This window comes from Mytilus edulis, chromosome 6 (genome assembly GCF_963676685.1).
Source record: "Mytilus edulis chromosome 6, xbMytEdul2.2, whole genome shotgun sequence".
Classification (NCBI taxonomy): Eukaryota; Metazoa; Mollusca; class Bivalvia; order Mytilida; family Mytilidae; genus Mytilus; species Mytilus edulis.
Genome location: NC_092349.1, coordinates 42,161,588 through 42,179,997, shown reverse-complemented (window position 1 = coordinate 42,179,997; position 18,410 = coordinate 42,161,588). Strand labels below are relative to the sequence as shown.

The 18,410-nt window shown below is 34.2% G+C and overlaps 1 protein-coding gene across 1 annotated transcript in view; it reads left to right on the top strand.

Annotated features, from left to right (window-relative positions):
- The first annotated feature begins 4,048 nt into the window (after positions 1 to 4,048).
- LOC139526092 (uncharacterized) overlaps positions 4,049 to 18,410 on the top strand; it is a 58,410-nt gene continuing 44,048 nt past the window's right edge. The window contains exons 1-2 of the mRNA XM_071321244.1: positions 4,049 to 4,121; positions 4,732 to 4,803. The gene's annotated coding sequence lies outside the window, so the exon portion shown is untranslated. The remainder of the gene's footprint in view (positions 4,122 to 4,731; positions 4,804 to 18,410) is intronic.

Below are 18,410 nucleotides of genomic sequence, written 5' to 3'. Positions count from 1 at the left end.
CTATTGTTAACAATAGAAGTATACATTGTACATATCGGGGTTCAATGTATCTGCATAAAAATACAAGTGAATTATTTTGAATATTATTTGTTTTATCCAATTGTTCTTAGTTCAATGACAATTAAGATTGTCAAGACTTCGTATTTGTAAATAATTGTATGCAATGGTGGATTTCAATTAGTATACCGTCATAATTATTTTCTTCTGCTATTATGTAATCTAAGTCTTTCGATGGTCTGCTGTTAAAATCACCTGCCAAATAAACGTAGTTATTCTCAGAGAAATGATTTGATTCCTTCAAAAGCATCTAAGGAACTTTTTTTGTACTTTTAGGCGGAATATAAACGAAGAAAAAAATGTTTTTTTATTAAATCTGATGTTAGTTCTTATAAGCGAAGTAATACCCTTTTACTTAAGTAAATCCTTACCTTATCACCCTTAGTTGAGGTTTTCTTTTTAATATCTTAAAAAATCAGTTAACTGCGGAGTAATAGTAAATGTGAACAAGAAAATTGCAACCTGACGATCAAAATAGATGTGTTTTTTTCTGTTAACATAAAGTTTATTGAATCAGTGTATAAAACCACGTTTTCACGACTGTATGCTGAAAACTATTGATGTCCAATGACTGTGATGAAAGACCGGTTATTGCATTTCAATAAAAGACGATAAGAATAATTCCATAACTTCTTATCGTCTTTTTCAGTTGTAGAGACTTTTAAGTCTTATCAGACGACTGTGCATATGGCAAATAATGAACAAGTACTTATATTATGGTAAGATAAGTCTTTTGTTTTTGTTATGTTAACTACGATACAGTATTTGGTTTTTTTAAAAGATAATACAGTGAATTTTTCTAAGTATTAATTTTCAATGTTCAATCTAAAAACATTATGCGTAAAAAGTTTGAATCATGACAAAATATTAATTTAAAATACAATGCCATCATTTATAAGAGAAATTAATGGCGTTTAGTCGTAAGCAAATCTTTCAATATTTCTTTCAAAAACTTATTCTATCAGATATTATTAGGGTTTCATCTGAATGTTTAAGATTAGTTCATTAAATGTAAGTAAACAAAACACCTTAATTTGTGTTATAAAAAGAATGTTGAATTGTTATACAGCAAATGGCGTATGGAGATGAGCTTGAAAACAGATAAAATGGAAAGAACACTTGGGGTTGAAGTTGGAAAATGTTCCAATTCATTGGATTGGATCATGAAAAATCAATATTTTCAATGTTGTACCTTCAAATATTTCTATGCAGTACGAAAATACATTCTAATGCAACAACGTTTGTAACGTTCATTTTGATTGGATAACGTCACTTATCTACATGGCATCAATTGGCAATTGATGCTATGGGACGTACGCGCAAGCGCAGACGGTATATGACAGATTTTAAATTCATGTTTTAACGTTGTTTTCTGTCAGTTTCATTAGAATGGAGATAACAATATTGTATTTTAAGCTCCGACGGCATCAATTGGGGATTTGATGGTCGCAAATACCCGTTTACTGTCTCCGCTAACGAGTCGCCAGTAAACTTAATTTGCGACCATCAAATCCCCAATTGATGCCGTCGGAGCTTAAAATACAATACAGTTATCTCCTAATTAGCTATGGAACAAAACCTGCAAAAATGATGTCGATAAATGTTATACATAATAACATTAACGGTACCAATTTTTCTGCACCAGATGCGCATTTTAAGGAATACATGTCTCTTTAGTGATGCTCGTGGCCAAAGCTTATATACAAGATGAAGAGCTATAATCCAAAAGTTCCAAAAAGTATAGCCAAATCCGTGAAAGGAATCAGAGCTTTGCATGAGGGAGATACATTCCTTAATTTATAATATTTTTTAACATTTTGTAACAGCAAATTTAATAACACAAAAAAATCCGTATTTTCATGCCAGTTCCGAATTACTAGCAACTGGGCTGGTAACACCCTCGGGCACTTACAGTCCACCAGCAGAGGCATTGACCCAGTGGTAGTAATAACATTAACAGTACCAATTTTTCTGCACCAGATGCGCATTTCGACAATACATGTCTCTTCAGTGATGCTCGTGGCCAAAATATGTAAAATCCAAAGCAGATATAAAAGATGAAGAGCTACAATCCAAAATGTCCAAAAGGTATAGCAAAATCCGTGAAAGGAATCAGAGCTTTGCATGAGGGAGATACATTCCTTAATTTAAATAATTTTTAACATTTTGTAACAGCAAATTTAATAACACAAAAATCCGTATTTTCATGCCAGTACCGGAGTACTGGCTACTGGGCTGGTGATACCCTCGGGGACTAACAGTCCACACGCAGAGGCATGGACCCAGCGGTAGTAATAACATTAACGGTACCAATTTTTTCTGCACCACTATTTTACTGAATAGTACATACACGAAATTCAGTTAAAACCTATGTTACATTGATTTAGTATTTGCCAGAAATTAGTTATTTTGAGTTTTTCACATTTTTAGGATGTCTAATCTGGATACAATACAATTACGTTGAAGGTATGTTTTGGGACATCTATTCACCTTTAATGTTTATAAGTAATTCTTATTACTTAGTTTAGTCAAATTTCACTATGAAGAGGGGACAAATTCAAGCAAAATTCAAAATAAATGGAGAAAAATTGAAAATTAAGCTTTATTAATGGACAAAAACAGAAAACGTGCACAGAAGATGTGAGTAATGCTGCAGAATTATAAAAATTAAGTTTTAATAAAAAAACCCAATATATATATAGACCAATAAAAACATAAGTCGAAAGCTGTTTTAATCCTGCATATGTGAAGGATTTGAAAAGATTCGTTAGTTATACTTTTCTAAAGCATCACATCTATCAGGCAAACGACATATTATGCGTCATGTTTTACAGTAAGTTATATTAAAAATGTTTTTCCTGATTAACGGGAGATAATTCTATCTGAACCATGCACAGAAACTTGTCAGAGTACGAGTTTGATAACCGCGTGTAATATGATCGGAGAATAGGCACATTGTAAGCATTATATATATATTTACGTATAAATGTATCAGAAATATAATAAAAGTGAAAATGAAAATGGGCAATGTGTCAAAGAGACAACAACTCGACCATGCATGGAACAGAAAACAGCAGAAGGTCACCAACAGGTCTTCAATGCAGCGAGAAACTCCCGCACCCAGAGGCGTCCTTCAGCTGGCCCCTTAACAAATATATATACTAGTTCAGGGATAATGAACGCCATACTAAACTTCAAATTGTACACAAGAAACTAAAATTAACAAGAATGTGTCCTCAGTACACGAATGCCCCACTCGCACTATCATTTTCCATGTTCAGTGGACCGTGAAATTGGGGTAAAAACTTTAATTTGGCATTAAAATTAGAAAGATCATATCATAGGAAACATGTGTACTAAGTTTGAAGTCGATTGGACTTCAACTTCATCAAAAACTACCTTGACCAAAAACTTTAACCTGGAGCGGGACAGACGGACGAACGGACGCACAGACCAGAAAACATAATGCCCCTCTACTATCGTAGGTGGGGCATGCATAAAAATAATACAAGACTAACAAAGGCCAGATGCTCCTGACTTGGGACAAGCGCAGAATGCGGTGGGGTTTAACATGTTTATGAGAGCTCAACTCTCCCTCTATACCTATACCTTAACGCATGGCTTAATGTATCAATAGAGGAAGAGAAGAGATGGTGCTAGCTATAGCTAAGAGGGAAACAATACCTGCTAAAAAAAGGCATATCAAATACAGTATGATTGGCTCATTTAATGTCAGGTTCGATTAATTCGTTTTAATATGCACAACTAATTATCACTGGACGTTAAACAACCAATCAATCGATCAATCAATCTTTGTCCAGCAATAATATAATATACGATAAGATGGATTTTCTTAAACGTAGTGTTTAGCAGCAAACAACTACAGACTTGAGTCGTTATTTTGAATAATATAATTTGAAAAATATAATGTTAACACTAATATAAGTACTATTGTACTTAGCTGAACGCATTTCAATCTTTTTACAGCTTTAAAATGTTTCCATTGTTACGGGATAACACATCCTCGCTTTTGTGATCATGTTAGTATATGCACAGGAAATGAGGTAATTTTTATAGTATATAAAAACGACTGTACTAAAAGTATATTGAAAGTTAAGGTTTTTTTGCACGCATTAAACTTCAGATTTTGGAGGCGTCTTCGATGAAAAATATATCAATATTACCATTCATATCCAATTTACTACAACTGTGTTGAAAGGGTTGGCTTACGTGTGTTATAGCGGATGAAACTACAAACAAAAACTCTGGGATCTGAAATGGTTTTCTTAAACGGTTGGTTTAAGTTTTTAAACTACGAAGTTGTACTAAAAAATTATCAAGGTACCAGACTTGGTTGCACTATTTCATTTACATTAGTTTCATATTGATAAAACTCATCAGTGACAAATGACGATATATTTGGAAGGTCAACTCGTGTTGAAATCACTTATATATCATTCGAAACCAAATCTTCAACAACAAGAAATGTGCCAAATCTTGCTATATAATATACGTACGATAAAAATTAAACTAACGATTAGTGAAGGTAAATCTTATACTGTGTTTGGCTGATCTGTTTTGGATCTTTTGGTTTTCAAACTTGAACAATTTATTTGGCTTCCCTAACATTTTATCATCTAACCCGACACACCACTATTGTTTCAACACTATCAGGTATGTGGAATACAAAGATACGCAGATCCTTCTGGAGAAGTCACATATAATTTAGGATGTCTGAAGTCTGATGTAAGTATGATCATTTAATGCATATGTCAATTATTATTCAACAGTATCTTTTATCGCAATAACTATGGTACCATTGATAACTAATTGCATTTAAGTGGTCTCTATTTATACCTCGTGCATTCAACATGCTGTAGTAATCATTGCACTTTGAGGTCCCGAATTTATTAATGATTTTCACAAATATTGTCATTCAGGCATTTTAATTATCAGACTTATGTTCTATATTATGTATACTTTTTTCAGCATAAAACAAATAGTATTACTTTTTAAAACAATTATTCATTTTATTATATTTACAAAAATTGAATTTAAATCAAATTGCAAAGAACCGAACAAAATAACAGCAAAAATACTAGGAAGAAGATACCAAGGGGTGAACCAAAGTATACGGAGAACAAAAGGCCCCAATTACCTAGACAAACAACAGTTCAAAAGACCTAACTGAACACTGAATTCGACAGCAGAAACTCATTCTGTACCTGTAGGGGTATATATCAAAAGATCTGAACAATATTTTAAGGTGGTACCTAACAGCAGGTGGCAGTTAGGTCCGCTGCTGTATGCCCTGAGGTAATCGGTGCCCTGAGGTAATCGTGGTAATGCGCCATTGATTTAATACGCACGAAAATATAGTTCTTATTTAGATAGATCTTAATACCAAATTTTAATGTGACCAAATACCAAAGATGTCAACAAACTTCCCAAATGATTTTATTATTGTATTCACCGATCATTTATTTCGTATGTACGTGTAGGGTGGGGATGGCTGGTAAAATTATAAACTTTTTTTTTTTTTTTATAAAAGTTCAATTAATGATCTGAAGTATTCATTCATGACAGGGTTACCTGAGGTAACCCCAATTATAACAACAAATACAACCATTAAACTCAAGTCAACTGAGGTAACTTTATATATACATCACATAAACAATACAAATCTATGAAGTCCTACATTCTAAATTAAGAAATTGTGTTATTAAAATATAAATGTATACACTAGCTAAGTATGTACTAAAAATTCTTTCATAACAGGGTAACCACGGTAACCCAAACAATAACAGCAAATACAACCTATTTAACTCAAGTTAATTCAGATCACCTTTACATATACATCACATAAACAATATAATTTCAATGAATTCCTACATAACAAAAGAAGAAAATGGTTTGTTACAGCATAAATGCATATACTAGCAAAGTATCTACTAAGTATTTTGTTATGACAGGGTTACCTCAGGTAACCCATAAAATAGCAACAAGTATTATCCATTGATATCAAGTTAACTAAAGTCGCTTTTCCGATATATCACATAAACAATACACATCTATGAGGCCTACATGTAAAATAAAGAAATTGTTTGATTACAACATAAATGTTTTCACTAGCAAACCATCTAATAAGCATTCTTTATAACATGGGTACCTGAGGTAACCCAAGACATAATTACACATATAACCCACTTAACTTAACTGAAGTAAACGGAGATCACCTTTACATGTACATCAAATAAACAATACAACTTTCATGAAGTCCTACATTTAAAATAAAGAAGTTTGTTTATTACAATAAATGTAAACACTACCAAAGTATCTACGAAGTATTAATTCATGACAGGGTTACATGAGGTAACCCCAATAATTACAATAAATACAACCCATTCAACTCAAGTTAACTCAGGTTACATTTATATATACCTCGCATACACAATACAAATCTATGAAGTCCTACATTTTAGATTAAGAAATTGTGTCATTACAGAATAAATGCATATACCAACAAATTATCTACGAAGTATTCTTTCATAACAGAGATACCTCATGTTATTTCAAAAATAACAACAAATATAATCCATTCAAATTAAGATAACTAAAGTCGCCTTTCCTGAATATCATATAAACAATACTTATCTATGAAGTCCAAAATGAAATAGTAAATGGTTTATTAGAAGTTAAATGTATACTCTGGAAAACTATCTACGACGTATTCTTACGTGACAGGGTTACCTCAGATAACCAAAACAATCACAACAAAGATAACCCATCTAACTCAAGTTCACTCAGGTTACCTTTAAATATATATACATCACATAAACAATACAAATCTATGAAGTCCTACATTTCAAATTCAAAAATTGTGGAATTACAATATGAATGTATACACCAGCAAAGTATCAACTAAGAATTCTTTCATAGCAGGGTTACCTGAGGTAACTTAAACAATAACAGCAAATACAACCTATTTAACTCAAGTTAATTCAGATCACCTTTACATATACATCACATAAAAAATATAACTTCAAAGAATTCCTACATTAAAAATCAAGAGGTTGGTTTATTACACCATTAATGCATATACTAGCAATAAAATTAACGGTACCAATTTTCTTGCACCAGATAAAGTATCTACTAAATATTCTGTCATGCACGGTTACCACAGGTAACTCATAAAATAGAAACAAGTATTATCCATTCATATCAAGTTAACTTAAGTCGCCTTTCCAATATATCACATAAACAATACCCATCTATGAAGTCCTACATTTCAAATAAAGAAATTTTTTGATTACAACATAAATGTTTACACTAGCAAACTATCTAAAAAGCATTCTTCATAACATTGGTACCTGAGGTAACCCCAGACATAATTACAAATATAACCCACATAACTGAAGTTAACTGAGGTCACCTTTACATGTGCATCACATAAAAAATACAACTTTCATGAAGTCCTACATTTAAAATAAAGAAGTTTGTTTATTACAATTAATGTAAACACTAGCAAAGTGTCTACGAAGGGTTCATTCATTACAGGGTTACCTCGGGTAACCATAACAATAATAACAAAGATAACCCATCTAACTCAAGTTAACTGAGGTCACCTTTATATATATACATCACATAAACAATACAACTTTCATGAAGTCCGACATTTGAAATAAAGAAGTTTGTTTATTACAATTAATGTAAACAATAGCAAAGTATCTACAAAGAATTCATTCATTACAGGGTTACATCAGGTAACCCAATAATAACAACAAATACAACCAATATAACTCAAGTAAACTCAGGTATCACCTTTAAATATATATGCATCACATAAACCATACAAATCTATGAAGTCCTACATTTTTAAATTTAGAAATTGTGTATTTAAAATATAAATGTATACACTTACAAAGTATATACTAAGAATTCTTTCATAGCAGGGTTACCTGAGGTAACTAATACAAAACAACAAAAACAACCTATTTAACTCAAGTTAATTCAGATCACCTTTACATATACATCACATAAACAATATAACTTTAATGAATTCCTACATTAAAAATGAAGAAGTTGATATATTACACCATAAATGGATATACTAGCAAAGTATCTACTAAATATTCTGTCATGACAGGTTACCTCAGGTAACCCATGAAATAGAAACAAGTATTATCCATTCATATCAAGTTAACTTAAGTCGCCTTTCAGAAATATCACATAAACAATACCCATCTATGAAGTCCTACATTTAAAATAAAGAAATTGTCCGATTACAACATAAATGTTTACACTAGCAAACTATCTCAAAAGCATTCTTCATAACATGGGTACCTGAGGTAACCCAGACATTATTACAAATATAACCCACTTAACTGAAGTAAACTGAGGTCACCTTTATATGCGCATCACATAAACAATACAACTTTCATGACGTTCTACATTTAAAATAAAGAAGTTTGTTTATTACAATTAATGTAAACACTAGCAAAGTGTCTACGAAGGATTAATTCATTACAGGGTTACCTTAGGTAACCATAACAATAACAACAAAGATAACCCATCTAACTCAAGTTCACTGAGGTCACCTTTAAATATATATGCATCACATAAACAATACAAATCTATGAAGTCCTACATTTCAAATAAAAAAATTGTGGAATTACAATACAAATGTATACACTAGCAAAGTATCTACTAAGAATTCTTTCATAGCAGGGTTACCTGAGGTAACCAATACAATAACAACAAATACAACCTATTTAACTCAAGTGAATTCAGATCACCTTTACATATACATCACATAAACATTATAACTTCAATGAATTTCTACATTAAAAACGAAGAAGTTGGTTTATTACACCATAAATGCATATACTAGCAAAGTATCTACTAAGTATTCTGTCATGACAGGGTTACCTCAGGTAACCCATAAAATAGCAACAAGTATTATCCATTCATATCAAGTTAACTTAAGTCGCCTTTCCGGTATATCACATAAACAATACACATCTATGAAGTCCATCATTTAAAACAAAGAAATATAAATGTTTACAATAGCAAACTTTCTAAAAAGCATTCTTCATGTCTTGGGTACCTGAGGTAACCCCAGACATAATTACAAATATAACCCACTTAACTGAAGTTAATTGAGTTCACCTTTACATGTACATCACATAAGCAATACAACTTTCATGAAGTACTACATTTGAAATAAAGAAGTTTGTTTATTACAATTAATGTAAACACTAGCAAAGTATCTACGAAGAATTCATTCATTACAGGGTTACCTGAGACAGGGTTACCTCAGGTAACCTAATAATAACAACAAATACAACCCTTTTAACTCAAGTTTACTCAGGTAACATATATCTATACATCGCATAAACAATACAAATCTATGAAGTCCTACATTTTAAATTAAGAAATTGTGTAATTACAACATCAATGCATATACCAGAAAAGTATGTACGAAGTATTCTTTCATAACAGGGTTACCTCAGGTAACCCCAAAAATTAAAGTAAATATAATCAATTCAAATAAAGTTAACTTAAGTTGCCTTTCCGAAATATCATATAAACAATACACATCTATGAAGTTCAAATTTATAAAAAAGTAAATCGTTTATTACAACTTAAATGTATATTCTGGAAAACTATCTACAAAGTATTCTTACATGACAGGATAACCTCGGGTAACCATACCAATAACATCAAATAAAAAATACAAATCTATGAAGTCCTACATTTTTAAATTACGAAATTGTGTGATTAAAATACAAATGTATACACTAGCATAGTATCTACTAATATTTTTTTCATAACAGGGTTACCTGAGGTAACCCAAGCAATAACAGCAATTACAACAAATTTAACTCAAGTTAATTCAGATCACCTTTACATTTACATCACATAAACAATATAACTTCAATGAATTCCTACATTCAAAATGAAGAAGTTGGTTTATTACACCATAAATACATAATCTAACAAAGTATCTACTAAGTATTCTGTCATGACAGGGTTACCTCAGGTAACCCATAAAATAGCTACAAGTATAATCCATTTATATCGAGTTAAGACAGATCGCATTTTCTAAATATCGCGTAAGCAATTTACATCTGTGAAGTCCTACATGTAAAATAAAGAAATTGTTTGATTACAACATAAATGTTTACACTGGCAAACTATCTAATAAGCATTCTTTCATAACAGGGGTACCTGAGGTAACCCCAAATATAATTGCAAATATAACCCACTTAACTGAAGTTATTTGAGATCACCTTTACATATATATCTCATAAACAATATAACTTCAATGAGTTTCTACATTCAAAATGAATAAGTTAGTTTATTACAATTAGTGTAAAGACTAGCAAAGTATCTTCGAAGTATTCATTCATGACAGGGTTACCTCAGGTAACCCCAATTATAACGACAAATACAATCCATTTAACTCAAGTGAACTCATGTAACACTTACATATAATCGCATAAACAATACAAATCTATGAAGTCCTACATTTTAAATTAAGAAAATTGTGTAATTACAGCATAAATGCATATACCAGCAAAGTATCTACGAAGTATTCTTTCATAACAGGATTACCTCAGGTAACCCAAAAAATAACAACAAATATAATCGATTCAAATCAAATTAACATAAGGTTGCAGTCTTGTTATTGACTGCTCCATAGGCTTACATGCAAAACAGCTGATCTTAGAAAAAAATCATGTTCATATCATGTATGTACCAAAGTGAAATTGTGATTTAATTGAAAAAAAGGGGGTCTTGCCACGAAGAATAAAACGTTACGCAATCGTGAAGTCAACTCATTTTTTTTCTACTGTCTGTTTGCTATTTTTACTAGACCTCACCACTTCAAGTAAACATGATATCCTTCCATTTTCCTGGAATGATATCCCAAAAAGATGCAAGATTTTTTAAAAAGTCTATATTTATGTTTCCATTCACCATAAACCTATAAACAAACAGAAAAAAATGAGTTCAGAAAAAAATTCAGTCTACTAAATTATCTGTAAATCTCATTCTTGTCTATCTTTATGAATAACCTGACCATGCACAGTTGTACAGCGGTTCACTGAGGTAACCTGACCATGCACAAGAGTACAATGGTTCCCTGAGGTAACCTGACCATGCACAGTTGTAATGTGGTTCCCTGAGGTAACATGACCATGCACATTAGTACAATGGTTCCCTGAGGAAACCTACCATGCACAGTAGTACAATGGTTCCTGAAGTATTCTGACCAGGCACAGTAGTGCAATTGTTCCCTGAGGTAACCTGACCATGCACAGAAGTACAATGGTTCCCTGAAGTAATCTGACCATGTACAGTAGTACAATGGTTCCCTGGGTAAACCTGACCATGCACAGTAGTACAATGGTTCCCTGAGGTAACATGACAATGCACAGTAGTACAATGGTTCCCTGAGGTAACCTGGCCATGCACAGTAGTACAGTGGTTCCCTGAGGTAACATGACCATGTACAGTAGAGCAATGGTTCCCTGAGGAAACCTGACAATGCACAGTAGTACAATGGTTCCCTGAGGTAACCTGACCATGCACATTAGTACAATGGTTCCCTGAGATAAACTTACCATGCACAGTAGTACAATGGTTCCCTGAGGTAACCTGGCAATGCACAGAAGTACAATGTTTCCCTGCAGTAACCTGACCATGTACAGTAGTACAATGATTCCCTTGGGAAACCTGACCATGCACAGTAGTACAATGGTCACCTGAGGTAGCATGACAATGCACAATAGTACAATGGTTCCCTGAGGTAACCTGACCATACACAGTAGTAATGTGGTTCCCTGAGGTAACATGACCATGTACAGTAGTAGAAGTAAAAACACAAAAATACTAAACTCCAAGGAAAATTCAAAAAGGAAAATCAAAAATCAAAAGGCAAAATCAAAAGTCCAAACACATAAAACAAATGGATAACAGAATGGTTCCCTGAGGAAACCTGACAATGCACAGAAGCACAATGGTTCCCTGAGGTAACCTGACCATGCACAGAAGCGCAATTTTTCCCTGAGGTAACCTGACCATGTACAGTAGTTCAATGGTTCCCTGAAGTAATCTGATCATGCACAGTAGTGCAATGATTCTCTGAAGTAACCTGACCATGCATGGTAGTGCAATGATTCCCTAATTACTTACCATGCACAGTAGTACAATTGTTCCCTGAAGTTATCTGACCATGCAGGGTAGTACAATGATTCTTTGAGGTTACCTACCATGCAGAGTAGTACAATGGTTTCCTGAAGAAACCTGACCATGCACAGTAGTGCATTGGTTCCCTGAGGTAACCTGACCATGCACAGTAGTACAATGATTCCTTGAGGTGAACTCACAATACACAACAGTACAATGGTTCCCTGAGGTACCATGACCATGCACAGTAGAACAACGTTTCCCTGAGGAGACTTGAACATGCACAATAGTACAATGGTTCCCTGGACAGTAGTACAATGGTTCCCTGAGGTTACCTGACAATGCCCAGTTGTATTGTGGTAACCTGGTGTAACATGACCATGCACAGTAGTATAATGATTATCTTAGGTTACCTACCATGCACAGTAGTACAATGGTTCACTTAAGTAACCTGAATATACACAGATCAACGGTTCCCTGCAGATTAGTATAATGGTTCCCTGGGGTTACTTGACCATGCCCAGTTGTACAGTGGTTCCCTGAGGAAACCTGACAATGCACAGTAGTACAATGGTTCCCTGAGGTAACCTGACCATGCACAGTAGTACAATGGTTCCCTGAGATAAACTTACCATGCACAGTAGTACAATGGTTCCCTGAGGTAACCTGGCAATGCACAGTAGTACAATGCTTTCCTGAGGTTATCTGACCATGCATAGTTGAACAATGGTTACCTGAGTAACCTGACAATGCATAGTTGAACAGTGGTTAACTGAGTAACCTGACAATGCATAGTATTACAATGGTTTCCTGAGATTAAATAACCATGCACAGTAGAACAATGATTTCCTGAGGAAACCTGACAATGCAGAGTAGTACAATGATCCCCTGAGGTACCTTACCATCACAGTAGTAGAATGGTTCCCTGAGGTAACCTGACCATGCACAGTAGTAGAGTGGTTCCCTGAGGAGACATGACAATGCACAGAAGTACAATGGTTCCCTGAAGTCACCTGGCAATGCACAGTAGTACAATGTTTTCCTGAGGTTACCTGACCATGCATAGTTGTACAATGGTTCCCTGAGTAACCTATAATGCACAGTATTACAATGGTTTCCTGGGGTAACTTAAACATGAACAGTAGTACAATTGTTCCCTGAGGTAACCTGACTATGCACAGTAGTACAATTTTTCCCTGAGGTAACCTGACTATGCACAGTAGTTCTATGGTTTCCTGAGGTAAACTCCCAATACAAAACAGTACAATGGTTTCCTGAGGTACCATGACCATGTACAGTAGAACAATGATTCCCTAAGGTAACATAGCCATACACAGAAGTACAATGGTTCCCTGAGGTAACCTGACCATGAACAGTTGCACAGTGGTTCCCTGAGTAACCTGAACATGCACAGTAGTACAATGGTTTCCTGAGGTAACCTGACCATACACAGTAGTACAATGATTCCCTGAGGCAACTTACCATGCACAGTAGTACAATGGTTCCCTGAGGTAACCTGACCAGGCACAGTTGTACAATGGTTCCCTGAGGTAACCTGACCATGCACAGTAGTACAATAATTCCCTAAAGTAACCTGACCATGTCAATAGTACAATGGTTCCCTGGGGAAACCTGACCATGCACAGTAGTACAAAGGTTCCCTGAGGTAACATGACAATGCACAGTAGTACAATGGTTCCCTGAGGGAACCTGACCATACACATAGTACAGTGGTTCCCTGAGGTAACCTGACCATGCACAGTAGTACAATGGTTCCCTGAAGTAACCTGACCATGCACAGTAGTATAATGGTTCCCTGAGGAAACCTACCATGCACAGTAGTACAATGGTTCCCTGAAGAACTCTGACCATGCACAGTAGTACAATGGTTCCCTGAAGAAACCTGACCATGCACAGTAGTGCAATGGTTCCCTGAGGTAACCTGACTATGCACAGTAGTAGAATGGTTCCCTGAGGTAACCTGACCATGCACAGTAGTACAATGGTTCCCTGAAGTAACCCAACCATGCACAGTAGTACCATGGTTCCCTGAGGTAACCTCACCATGCACAGTAGTACAATGGTTCCCTGAGGTAACCTGGTCATGTATAGTAATTTACATATGACCTGAGGTAACCTTGTCATGTACAGTAATTTACAGATCACCTGAGGTAACCTGGTCATGTACAGTGATTTACAGATGACCTGAGGTAGCCTGTCCGTGAAAAAAAGAACATAGATATAATCTGGACTAAGCTGACGAAGGGAGTTATGAACATTCATTTGTGGTAACCTGAGGTTTCCAGAAAATAAGCGTTTTGCAAAGTTTATCTGTGGTAACATGCAGCTGGTACAATGACCATGAAGTTGTGACCTTAGGTAACCTCACCATATTCTAACATACAGAGGTATTCTGAGGTTACATATTCATATACAGTAGTTAAGAGATGACATTAGTTAACATGTGCACTTGGCCATGTATAGAAATGCAGAAGTGCTCTGAGGAAAACTAAAAAAATAGTGTTTTGTAAAGTTTATACAAACTGTGGTAATACGAGTATGTGCAGTAATACAGAGTAACCTCACCAAGTACAGCAATACAGAGGTGATATTAGGTAACCTCACAATGTTCAATCATACAGAGGTGACCTGAGGTAACCTCACCATGTGAGCAATCATAGATATGATCTGAGATACAGGCAAGACACAGTTATTTGGAGATGAACTAAGGTTATCTGACCATGTACAAAAGTATACTGGAGATGTGAGGTTTTTTCTTGAAAATATCCAACATATGTACAAATAAGATTAATTAAGACAATTAACATTTTAAAAAAGCAGTTATATACTATATAACCTGTGCTTGTTACTACGTTACTTTCAAAGTAATGTCAAATGAAAAAAATATAGATTACTGTTCGTACTGTAATGTTTCTCTTTTTTAATACTGGTGAATAAAATCCTTACAGTGTGTACTGGCTGGTCATCATCGCGTATGATGCGATTTTGATACGCATACACAGCTAATGAATAGTATGCATGAATATAGATAAGATCAGCACGTGAAGTCATAGACTGAAAGTTGTAGATTTGTAGATGCCGTTTATAGAATACAAAATTAGATCACAAACATAGTTATTAAAATTGAGAAAGGAAATGGTGAATATGTCAAAGCGACAACCATCCGACCATAGAGCAGACAACAGCCGAAGGCAACAAATGGGTCTCCAATGTAGCGAGAATTCCCGCACCCGTAGGTGTCCTTCAGCTGGCCCCTAAAAATATGCATAATAGTACAGTGATAATGGACGTCAAACAAACTCCGAATTATACACAAGAAACTAAAATTAAAAATCATACAAGACTAACAAAGGCCAGAGGCTCCTGACTTGGGACAGGCGCAAAATTGCGGCGGGGTTACATATGTTAATGAGATCTCAACCCTCCCCCTATACCTCTAGCCAATGTAGAAAAGTAAAAGCATAACAATACGCTCATTAAAATTCAGTTCAAGAGAAGTCCGAGTCCGATGTCAAAAGATGTAACAAAAGAAAATAAATAAAATGACAATAATACATAAATAACAACAGACTACTAGCAGTTAACTGACATGCCAGCTCCAGACCTCAATAAAACTGATTGAAAGATTATGTGTTCATCATATGAATATCAGGCACAATCCCTCCCGTTAGGGGTTTAGTATCATACTATCATAAAATATATGAGAAGAACATAACCCGTGTCATGCCAACAACTGTTTTTTAGAAATAAATGTGTTTAGTTCCGGTGCAAAGACCCTATCAGAGAATCAATATTAAAGCCAAAATATGCAATCTTTGATGACCTGACAACAGTATCGTAACTATATCCCTTTTTAATAAGTCTATTTAAAGGTTTTGTTAGTTTCTGAGAAGAATACTGACATTTTTGTGCTTTACAAAAAATATTTCCATAAAAATTGGATGTGAAATACCTGAACGTATAAGATGTCTGCATGTTGAGTTATATTTACGAATTATTTCCTTATACCGGTGATAAAATTTAGTAAATGTTTTGACCAGTTTGTAATATCGAAAACCCTGGTGTAATAATTTTTCAGTAATATCATAAATTTCTCTCGCTAAAATCTAATACGTTGTTACATACACGAGCGAATCGTACAAGTTGAGATACATAAACACCATAAGATGGTGACAAGGGAACGTCACCATCTAAAAACGGATAATTAACAATAGGAAATAAAAAATCATCTCTTTTATCATAAATTTTTGTATTCAGCTTCCCGTTTATGAAATAGATATCAAGATTGAGGAATGGGCAGTGGTCATTGTTAGCATTACATGTGTAGCTTTATTTAAAGTAAGTTCTACAGTATAAATTTCTTTAGTATACATACGGAAGTCGTCATTATTGAGAGCCAATATATCATCCAAATATCTAAAAGTATTGTTAAATATTTGTATCAAATGTTGTTTTGATGGGTCTTTGCTAATTTTATTCATAAATTGTAACTCATAACAATACAACAACAGGTCCGCAATAAGTGGTGCACAGTTAGTCCCCATTGGAATTCCAATAACTTGACGATATACGGAATCTCCAAAGCGAACAAAAATGTTATCAAGTAAAAATTCAAGCGCATAAGTAGTATCAAAGCATGTTCAATTGACATAGTTCTTTTGTTTATTGCTACTAAAAAATGATCAAAAAGAGTTTGAACATATGTACTCGCATTCCGACTTTTTAAATGCCCAGTTAATTGGGGATGTGAATTTTTCTTAATAAGAATATGAGGCAAAGTGGTATATAGGGTAGAAAAATCAAAACTTTGAATAGATTCAAAATCACCAATATATGCATGCAATTTATCAAGTACTTCCAACGAGTTTTTGACACTCTAAAAGTAATTAATTCCACTATTTTCAAAGGCCTTATTTCAACAATTTATTATCTGGTTTTTTATTGTACCAAGTGTACTAGTAAGTAAAACAGACAATTTAGTAGTTGAACAACGGACAGTGGCGGGTCCAGGGGTGTTCTGGGGATAGGAACCCTTTTTTTGGAACCCTCTCCTTGTGTCCTGGATTGGAAACCCCCCTTTTTTTTAAATGGATGGATCCGCCACTGCCCCTCATGCAGTCGGACAAGATGGACTGATTTTCAATAACCTATCTATTAAATGTTATCATTTTCTACTTATGTTACTTTAAAAGAAGTAACAAAAATCAATATATGCGTTATCTGTCCATATGTAAGTGTCATACATTACCAAACACAATGATAGTCAAAGTTTCAACAGGACATTCACGAAACTTAGGCAGCAATCATTTCATTTTCAGGGGGGGAGGGGGGTGGCTGTGGATTTTTTTTTAAAAGTTTGTTTCTAATTGTTTGAGAAACAAATAATTTGTTTTTGACCCTGAGGAAACAAAAATGTTTGTTTCACCCTCAGATGCCACTATATGTAATGCTAAAATTGAAATGAAAGAAAAAAATGTTTTCGACTGGTCTCCAAAAAATATTGTCTTTTGCCAAAGGAAAAAAATCCATAGCCCCCCTCCCCCCCGGAAAATCAAATGTTTGCTGCCTTAGGCATGTGTGGATAACTTTTATTCTTTAATAGTTAGTTTAAATAATTGTATACATTTATTTACATAAATCTTTATGAAACCAGTTTTTGACAACTATTATTATAAAAGTTTAAATCGCCATTCAAAAAGGGTTTTCTTTTTAATTATTTTAAGTCATTTACGTTTCACTAAATAAATATCTGTTCACGTTGCAAAGATCACAAATTAACCAAATATCTGGGTTTTTTTCGTGAATTATTTGTCGTAACTTATTGTCAAAAGTTGTATGTGTTCCTGTTTTCTCCTATTTTTCGCACATATACTGTCAGTCGAAATAGAAAGTACAATGATGTATTTTTAGTTTATTCTATTTTTAGATCATGTTATTACTACGCATAATGGGCACTATTGCCACGATTATCTGAGGGCACCGATTACCTCAGGGCATACAGCAGCGGACCTAACTGCCACCTGCTACCATAACACTACAGGGAGATAACTCTGTAAAATCAGCAGAACGTTTTAATGACGTTGTGTTCATAAGGGAATATTAAGCTTCTCAATGATCAAAATAAGTGTTTGTCAAAC